The sequence below is a fragment of the Octopus bimaculoides genome, chromosome 5, assembly GCF_001194135.2.
Source record: "Octopus bimaculoides isolate UCB-OBI-ISO-001 chromosome 5, ASM119413v2, whole genome shotgun sequence".
Taxonomy (NCBI): domain Eukaryota; kingdom Metazoa; phylum Mollusca; class Cephalopoda; order Octopoda; family Octopodidae; genus Octopus; species Octopus bimaculoides.
In genome coordinates, this window is record NC_068985.1 from 60,056,668 (window position 1) to 60,065,470 (window position 8,803).

At 39.3% G+C, this 8,803-nt stretch overlaps 1 long non-coding RNA gene across 1 annotated transcript; it reads right to left on the bottom strand.

The window, feature by feature from the left end:
* Window positions 1–2,446: 2,446 nt before the first annotated feature.
* LOC128247799 (uncharacterized) lies at window positions 2,447–7,344 on the bottom strand. Its single transcript, XR_008264104.1, has 2 exons — window positions 5,976–7,344; window positions 2,447–3,597 (listed from the first exon to the last, which is right to left on the bottom strand). It is a non-coding gene; the product is annotated as an uncharacterized LOC128247799 (long non-coding RNA).
* Window positions 7,345–8,803: the final 1,459 nt, after the last annotated feature.

Sequence of the window (8,803 nt, forward strand, 5' to 3'; positions counted from 1 at the left end):
TTTTTTTTTTTTTTTAGATATTAAAAAGAGGAAATGAAAAGCCAGACAAAACCTTAATTGTTTTTTATTTTTCTGTTTCTTTATGTATTTCTTTTATTTCCGTGATATGTGGCAACACTGCAAAGTTTTAATTCTATTCCAGGTAGCTGCTCTCTTTCATTCAATTACTTTGTTTGAACAGATGTCATCCTATGGATTAATGAGAAATCCTCTACAAGGTTACTTAACCGGCTAGAAATAACAGCAAAATTTCTTTCATTGCACTCTATTTTAAACACTGAACCAAGCATTATATAATGTTTTTCTGTACAGACCTAAAAAATGTGGGGGTCTGACAACAAGGAATATCTTTGATCATAGTTTCATCATGGACTCTGACATGGAATATTTTGGCTAAAATCCAAAGAAAACTTTGATAATGCGTTCTCACAAAAGGGACATGATTTCTTAGCAATGTCATCCACTCTGCTGTACTAAATGAATGTGTGTATGTTCCTGTTCTCGACTGCATGCAAATTATGGTAAGTCTGAAACAGCAGTACACCTGTAATAACAAAGGACTCTCTTGTTGAAAATGACATGTACAAATGATTTGTTTATAGTGATCAAGTGTATGTGCTGTACATTATCTCCCTCCCTCCATCAAATCAATGTTGCTTGAACAGGTGTAGAAGTGATTGCAAAGAAACGTGAGATGCTCAAGAACACAATGCACCAACCAGTCTCGGAACTGAAACCACAATCTCATGATTGTGAGTGCAGCACCCTAGCCTCTAATGATAATCCTTTCTAATTTTGGCCCTAGACTTTGAGGGAGGGGGAAATCTGTTACATTTCCAGTCATGTGCTCAACTAGTACTTTGCCTTTCATCCTTTTAGGGTTGATAATATAAAGTCAACCTCAGTGGCATTTGAACTCAGAATATAAAGAGCCAGTAGAAATGTCACTAAGCATTTTGTCTAATGTGCTAATGATTCTATCAACTCGGTAATTGTTTCTAATTTTGAAAGGAGGCTTGTCAATTACATTGACCCCAGTACATCACTGGTACTTTATTTTATCTTCCTCAGAGAGATGGAAGTAAAAGGTGACTGATGGTATTTGAAATCCAAGCATAAAAAGCTGGAAAAAATGCCACTAAGCATTTTACCCAAAGCACTAACAGTTACATTAGCTCATTGCCTTAATGATAATAATAATTTCTTTTATTTGCCACAAGGGCAGCAATTTCGGGGGAGGGGATGAGTTGATTACATCAACCCCAGTGTTCAACTGGTATTTATTTTATCAACCCCGAAAGGATGAAAGGTAAAGTTGAACTCAGAATGTAGCGACAGCCAAAATACTGCTAAGCATTTCGTCCACCTTGCCGCCTATAATTCTTTCAAATTTTGGAGTAACAGATAGTCAATTACATGAGCTCCAGGGCTTGGCACTTTATTTAATCAACTTCCTGAAAAGATGTAAGGCAAAGGTGAACTCAGAACAAAACCAGAAGGAATGCTGCCATATTGGTTTAAATTTTGGCACAAGGCCAGCAATTTCAGGAGAGGGGATAAGTCAATTACATCGACTCCAGTGCTCAACTTGGTCCTTATTTTATCAACTCTGTAAAGATGAAGTATCTCTAAGCAATTTGCCCGGTGCTGTAATGATTCTGCCAGCTTGCCCCCTCCAGCTAATATTTATATTAGTTTCAAATTTTGGCACAAGGCCAGCAACTTCGAAGGAGAGGATGTAAATTACTTCAACCCCTGTACTCAACTGGTTTTTTATTTTATCGACCCTGTAAGGATGAGAAGTAAAGTCAACCTTGACAGAATTTGAACTCAGAACATAAAGATGGGCAAAATGTCACTAAGCATTTTGCCAGCTCACCACCTTAGCTAATATTAATATTGGCAACAGTTTGATGTTTCTTGAAGGAAAAAATCTGCCAGCTCATTACCTAAATAATGATTTGAAGATTACTAAAAATGTTCTAGATTATTTATGTCACAGTAATGCAGTTTTCAGTCTGAAAACAAAATATTCCACCTAATATTAAATTAAATATTAAATATTTATATTATCAAGTTGTTAAAAACAGGACAGTTTGCCAACTGCATGCAGCACCAGTCCATCACAGGATCACTTATTTTTGCCAGCTGTGTGAACTAAAGCAACATAAGATGAAGTGTTTTGCTCAAGAATGCAACACATTGCCCAGTTCAAGAATCAGAACCACTATCTTACAACTATGAGTGCAACATGTGTGTTTGTGTATATATGTAAGAACAACCATGCGAACCCAAAAGGAGAAATGGTGATGAATGGAAAAACAGGCTCCTTTTATTAAATGCGTCACACGGTCGAACACAAAAATATAAAATGATAAATATGTTCTACTTCGATAACATAGAGAACTTAGAAATACCAGTAAGATACAAGATAGGGCACAACGGATAGAGATGAATTACAGTAAGATTTATTGTAGCATTAAAGTGTGTCTGTGTGTGAGTGAATGCGACATAATGAAACACAATAAAAGACAGGCTGTCATGTAAAGAAAAGAGTGTGTGTGAGTAATACATGTATGTGTATGCGAGAGATACATAGTATAGAATAGAGTCAGTAACACGTATAAGAATTTAAGATACCAGTTCTTAGAGTACACAGTGGTAAGTGTCTGTATATAAGAAGTTAAGGCGTGTGGGGCAGAGCGATCACTAGTTGTGATGTTAGGGCTTCTATGCCGGGCCAAATTCTTGAATACAGATGTTCTTCGCAGGCTAGGCTCTTGGCTGTTATTTCGTGGTGAAGAAATCACACAAACAGGATTAAAAGTGCTGCAGTTAGCTGTTGGTAGCTTGTGTACGAGTAGAGACATGTTGACGCTGGCGGCAATGCTCGTAGTCGTAGTTGGTGACATTGGGGGAAATGCTTGTAGTCGTAGTGTGGTGTTGCTGCTGGCGACGTCGGTGCTTGTAGTTCGTAGTTGATGGTGTCGATGTCGTCGCTGGAAACTGGCTGGCTGTGTTACGCGTGTGTGGTCGGCGGCCAGATCTAGGATCTGAGGCGCGACGAATTTGCCGGGTGTCTAGCAGTCTATTTATAGCTGAAGGTAGGCTCCAGAGAATCATAAGAAAAACACTATCACGTGACCTTATTAGGGGCTGTGATTGGTCAGTTTGCGTCCTGGTGGGAATGGAGGAGATAATTTACCCGCGCAAAGAATAGTCAGTCATGTGATGGATACAGCAGGCTGCTCTCTGCTACGCCCGCGCTTGTTTATATTTATAACAGCGGGGAAGATTGCTTGTTTGTATATAATGGCGATAGAGGTAGTTTCACTATATATATATATATATATATAATATGAGAGAAAGAAAATGGAATTCCCAAATCCCTTTATTACTCACTACTATCATTTTGACCCATTGTGCCTTGGACAAAATGATTGTAGTGAATTCCATTTTCTTTCTCATTTTATAAATTCTACGGACATGAAGAAATTTCTGAAGTAAATCCAGTGGCATATACATCCATACTGTTGATGACATCAGATAGCCGAAAACTGTGAACAGGCTTGAAACAGCATACTATGAGGTGTATACCTGATTTAAAAAGATTTTATATATAGACAAATCAAAAATAAAAACAAGCGCAAAAAAAGTGTAAAGGGAATACATGCTAAATGTATTAGGCTGACACTCAGTTTAAGATGAAAATAAAGAGAGGGTATATAAAGTTTCAAGCATAGCTCTTAATCAGAAAGTGGAAAGGTCTGGAGAGAAAGAAAAAAAATCTAAGAAAAGCATGTGTGTGGTTACATAGGTGAAGAGTGTGTATGTGTCTATATATATATATGTGTGTGTGTGTAAACAAATATTTGTTTTATTAGGAGCATCAAAAACGTGTATTATACAATACAAGAAAATGATATTTTTCGAATTCAGAGTTGCTGTTGGAACAGCAGGAATACTGGGTAGATTACCATTACTAGACAGAAAAATTTGTCAACAACTAGGCATGGGATTTAAACTCATATTCCTCAAAGATTCTGGCTGAGTGCTTTACCATTAAGCTAAACTGCCTGCTGACAAATTCATCACCAGAGTCTTAGAGGGATATGTGTTCAAGTTCCATGGCTGATTGTTGATAAATTTTACAGTGTTGTATGGGTAATTTACCCCAGCTGTAAAAACCATGCCAAAACTGACCTTGCCTGTGCTTGTGCCACTTAAAAAGCACTTAGTTCACTCTGCTGGGTGGTCAGTGTTAGGAAGGGCATCCAGCCATAAAAACTCTGCCAAAACAGACACAAGTCTGGTACAGGATCCTGCCTGGCCAGCTTCTGTCAAACTGTCCAACCCATGCCAGCATGGAAGGCGGATGTTTAATGATGATGATGAGACATATATACATACACATATCATCATCCTCATTTTACATTTGCTTTCTATGCTGGCATAGGTTGGACTGGTTGTCAGAGTTACTACTACATAGGCATCTTTGAGAAATCAAGTTTCACTCATAAATTTTATTTTGATTTGGCTTCTATGGCTGCATACTTTTTCTAACACCAAACACTTCAAAGAATGTATGTAGTGGGTGTATTTTGTTGTGTCATCAGCACATGACCTCAATATGACAAAACCAAACAGTCCTCTCAACCCTAAAGTATCTCTGCTCATTCTCTAACTATTTTATAGGATGTACTGAGTGTATTTTATCTAGTACCAGCACTTGTGAGGTTGCCTTGTACCATGTAAAACAAAAGGGATCCTCATCCTTCTATGCTATGAGAGCATTGTGAATGGACTAAAGAGTGCTCGATATAGCAGAATATGAATTAGGATGAGAGGGAGAAGACAGAATATGATGGGTGAAAACAGTGATTGTGGAAGAGAGTACATGAGAGAGAAGTCATGGTATAGGGTAACGGAAGAGAGGTAGTAATGGTAGTTACATGTTAGGAGAAAGAGATGGATAATGATAGAAATGTTAACAAAAGTTTGATGGATGTCAGTAATGAGTGACCTGGGAAAGAGAGAGAGAGTAGTGGCTAGCAGTGTAGAAGAGGTGAGATAATGTTTGGTAAGGGGGGAGGACATGAATGATGTCGATAAACAAGATGGCAAAGGTAAGAGGACAATGGTTGTCAAGGGATGAGAGAATAATGGCAGATTGAATCTTCTTTATGGACAAGATATCTACCTCTGGTGGCCTAATGCTTTGTGCTTGGTCATTCAGTCATAAAGACATATGTTCCGTAATCTTGTCATTAATATAAATAGAAGTAGCTAAGATAGTCCTGTGTAAGTAGGGAACTAGACACAACTAACTTCCTTAAAAGCCAAGAATATCTCTACTTGATCATTCAACCTACTAGAAATAGACTCCAAATCACAGGGCTACGGTCGTTAAGAAAAGAAGTACACAATGTTTAATATAGACTTATAGACATTCTGTCTTTAAATGTGAGACTTGATGGTTATGGTTGGAACACCTTTGATTTAAAATGGTATGAGGCTAAATATGAACAGGCGACTGGCTGCAGAGGAGCATATATGGAATAATGAAATCTGTAAGAAACAGCAGCTAATCTCTAAAATCAATTGTATCGAAGAGGTTGCTAGTCGACGACTATTCACATTACTGCTCGGCACAGGGTGTTTTGCCTGCTGCGTTTCCGCCCTGGGTTGAATCTCCAGCACCATATTGATGCAGAGCTTACCACAGACACCAGGTCGCCACAGAAGACCAACAACTAAATAAGATTCCCATCCTCAAACCAGACAATCAACCAAACTTCGAAGTAACTGGATTACAGTAGTGTGCTAAAGCAACTTATCCTAATGAAGTAGCCTAGATATTTCTAAAATGACGGAATAGTCATGGCCTGAATGCCGTTTCCACAGGCAGGCAAACCTTACCGAATCAACAAAATCAGATTAACAGCGAATTATTTTTCTTTCAAGGGAGATAATACCTTTAGTTAAAGGGAGGTAATTTTGTACTTCCTCTTGCACGAAAACAATAATTTAACACTTGACATTTTCCTTTTCCTATTTTGGTACTACTCGTTTATTCGTTTCTGCTTTGCGGTTGTGGTCATGCTGGTCGGCCGGCAATTTTTGAGGGAGAAATTCAGTTGATTACATCGACCTCAGAACTTGCCTGAACTTATTTTATTGACTCCCAAAGAATGAAAAGCAAAGTTGAACTCGCTGGTAATTGAAGTTTTCGGTTAGTTAACTGAAGCTCGTTAACGTAGCTTTTATTGTTCAAGAGGTTAGACATTAAATGTAAAAGATGGACGGTGAGCCGAATATTTCAAGAAACAGTGAAAATCAATAAACAAAACTGATTGATTTTTATGTCAAATACAATGGTATAGTGTGGGGGGTGTATCCTTGTCTTGGCATCACTCAATAGTTGTAAACATATACAAGCAGTGTCGTTGAATTCTAATCCGTGAAAACATGCTCGACCGTGGGGAAACATTATCTTGATTGGAAACGAGTGAGTGTTGGCGACAGGGATAGCGTCTGTAAGGACCGTTCGATCAGGAGATGGTGATGAGGAATGGTTCCTTTAGCGCATCGCACGGTTGATACAAATAAAAAAACTCGAAAAGAAAGTTAAATGTGTATAAGTGCCAAGAAGGGAAGAGAGGCTCAACTGGTAGAAGGTTTAGGAGAAGGTCTTATTGATATATCAACATGTATGTCTGTGTGTGTGAGTGCGACATAATAAACACAATAATAGACAGGTCGTCATGCAAACAAAGTGTATGTGTATACAAACATGGATGTGTGTGCGAGAAATACAGAGCTTAGAAAAGAGTCTATAAGGACGTTAGAAGAAAGTTCAGACACAAGGATGGAAAATACCAGTTCATAGTCAAGGTACACAGTGGTTGAGGTGCTGTAACAAGAAGTTGTGGCGGCAAGACAGAGCCAAGAAGAGATACTGTCTCACGGGAAGTTGACGCTTCAATGCTGCGGCCGGTTACTTGGTACAGGAGGTCTCGCAGGTTGTACTCGTTGTTAACCAGGGTGAAGTCATTCACAAACAGTGCTGAGAGAACCTGTGCGGGCGCTGTTGGTGGTGTGTACGTAGAGATGCTAAGAAGCTGGCAGTGGTGACGAAGAAGTTGCAGCAAGATGTTGAACGAAGTGTTGACAAGTCTCCATGTGCTGTATCGTGTCGTCGTTGGAACTGGCTGTGTGCTCTGTGGTCAGTGGCTAGACCTCAGAAGGTTTAGTGCCAGACTGACAAGTGTGACAGTGAAAAGTTAGCTATTTATAATATACTATCAGCTCAAACAGGGGTTCAGAAAGACTGTCTCACGCGACCTTATCTGAAGGCTGCGATTGGTTGGGTTGCACCCTGGTGTGAGATAGAATAAGAGACAAAATGCGCCATTACCAACCAATCAGAATAGTGGACACAACAGGGTCCAAAAGTGCAGCCGAAAGCTAGCTGTTATCCGCTACGTCCGCACTCATGTATATATAACAGACAGAGAGAGAAGTACGCTACACATCCGACTGTAGAAAAATTTGCCTTAAAGAACGAATTTTGTTTGACCCATGGAGGCATATTAAAATGCACATTAAATGATGACGGTGTTGAGACTAGATGGTTCTTTGGGCAAAGAAAAAGCTTGAAAAAAAGTCTATTTCATACTACTGCACATGCTTTTAAAGCTAATTCGTCTGGTTTCTGTTTTCAATTGAACGAAACAGCTAAACTTCTAAAGACATGCAAAAATGTCACAACTTTCTATTTACCTAGTCTTTAAGAATGGATATTCTTCTGTTATTAGAATCTGTTGTCTTGTGTTTGTTTTAGTCCTTGGACTGCGGCCACGCTGAAAGGTTTTATTTGAACGAATAGACTTCGTACTCTTTTTAAGCCACGTACTTATTCTCTCAATCTGTTATGCCGAACCACTTAGTTATGGAGATATAAACAAACCAATACCAGTTGTCGAGCAGTGTCGACATACGTACATAAGTACATATGTACATTACGTCTTGTAGGTTGTGGTTTGGTCAGTGGTGATGACTGGTTGGTTCATGAATGAATGTTTCTTGAGCTGTGTAGAAGTAACTGAACAATACTTGTGAACATTAAACAGATGGTTGTATTATCTCACATAAAGACAAACTGCGTTGGTCTTTTACAAATAACAACAGCAATAATTATATACAGGGAGAGAGATACTACTTGGAGTTTACGACATGCGACTCGCCCAGCAAATCTGGAAACAACTGTGCTACATTTGTGACGACGGAGTTTCTTGTCATCTATCTGTGCCATCTATCTCAGCCGCCTTCCTGGTCGTCTGGCAGATAAAAATGCGTGCCGAACATTTATCATAGGGGACCGGGTGTCAAATTCTAGAATGTTCAAGAAAACCTGTTCGCGCCATCACTTCACATTGTTTAGTTGATTAATGCACCAATCGTGTGAAACTATGGTGCTTTGCTCATGATGTCTGACCGCATATACAGGGATTCGTTTCCAAATTCCTGCTACAGGTACATACATAAAGATACTACCTGCGTCTGAGACATGATATCATCATCATCATCATCATCATCATCGTTTAACGTCCGCTTTCCATGCTAGCATGGGTTGGACGATTTGACTGAGGACTGGTGAAACCGGATGGCAACACCAGGCTCCAATCTAATTTGGCAGAGTTTCTACAGCTGGATGCCCTTCCTAACGCCAACCACTCAGAGAGTGTAGTGGGTGCTTTTACGTGTCACCCGCACGAAAACGGCCACGCTCGAAATGGTGTCT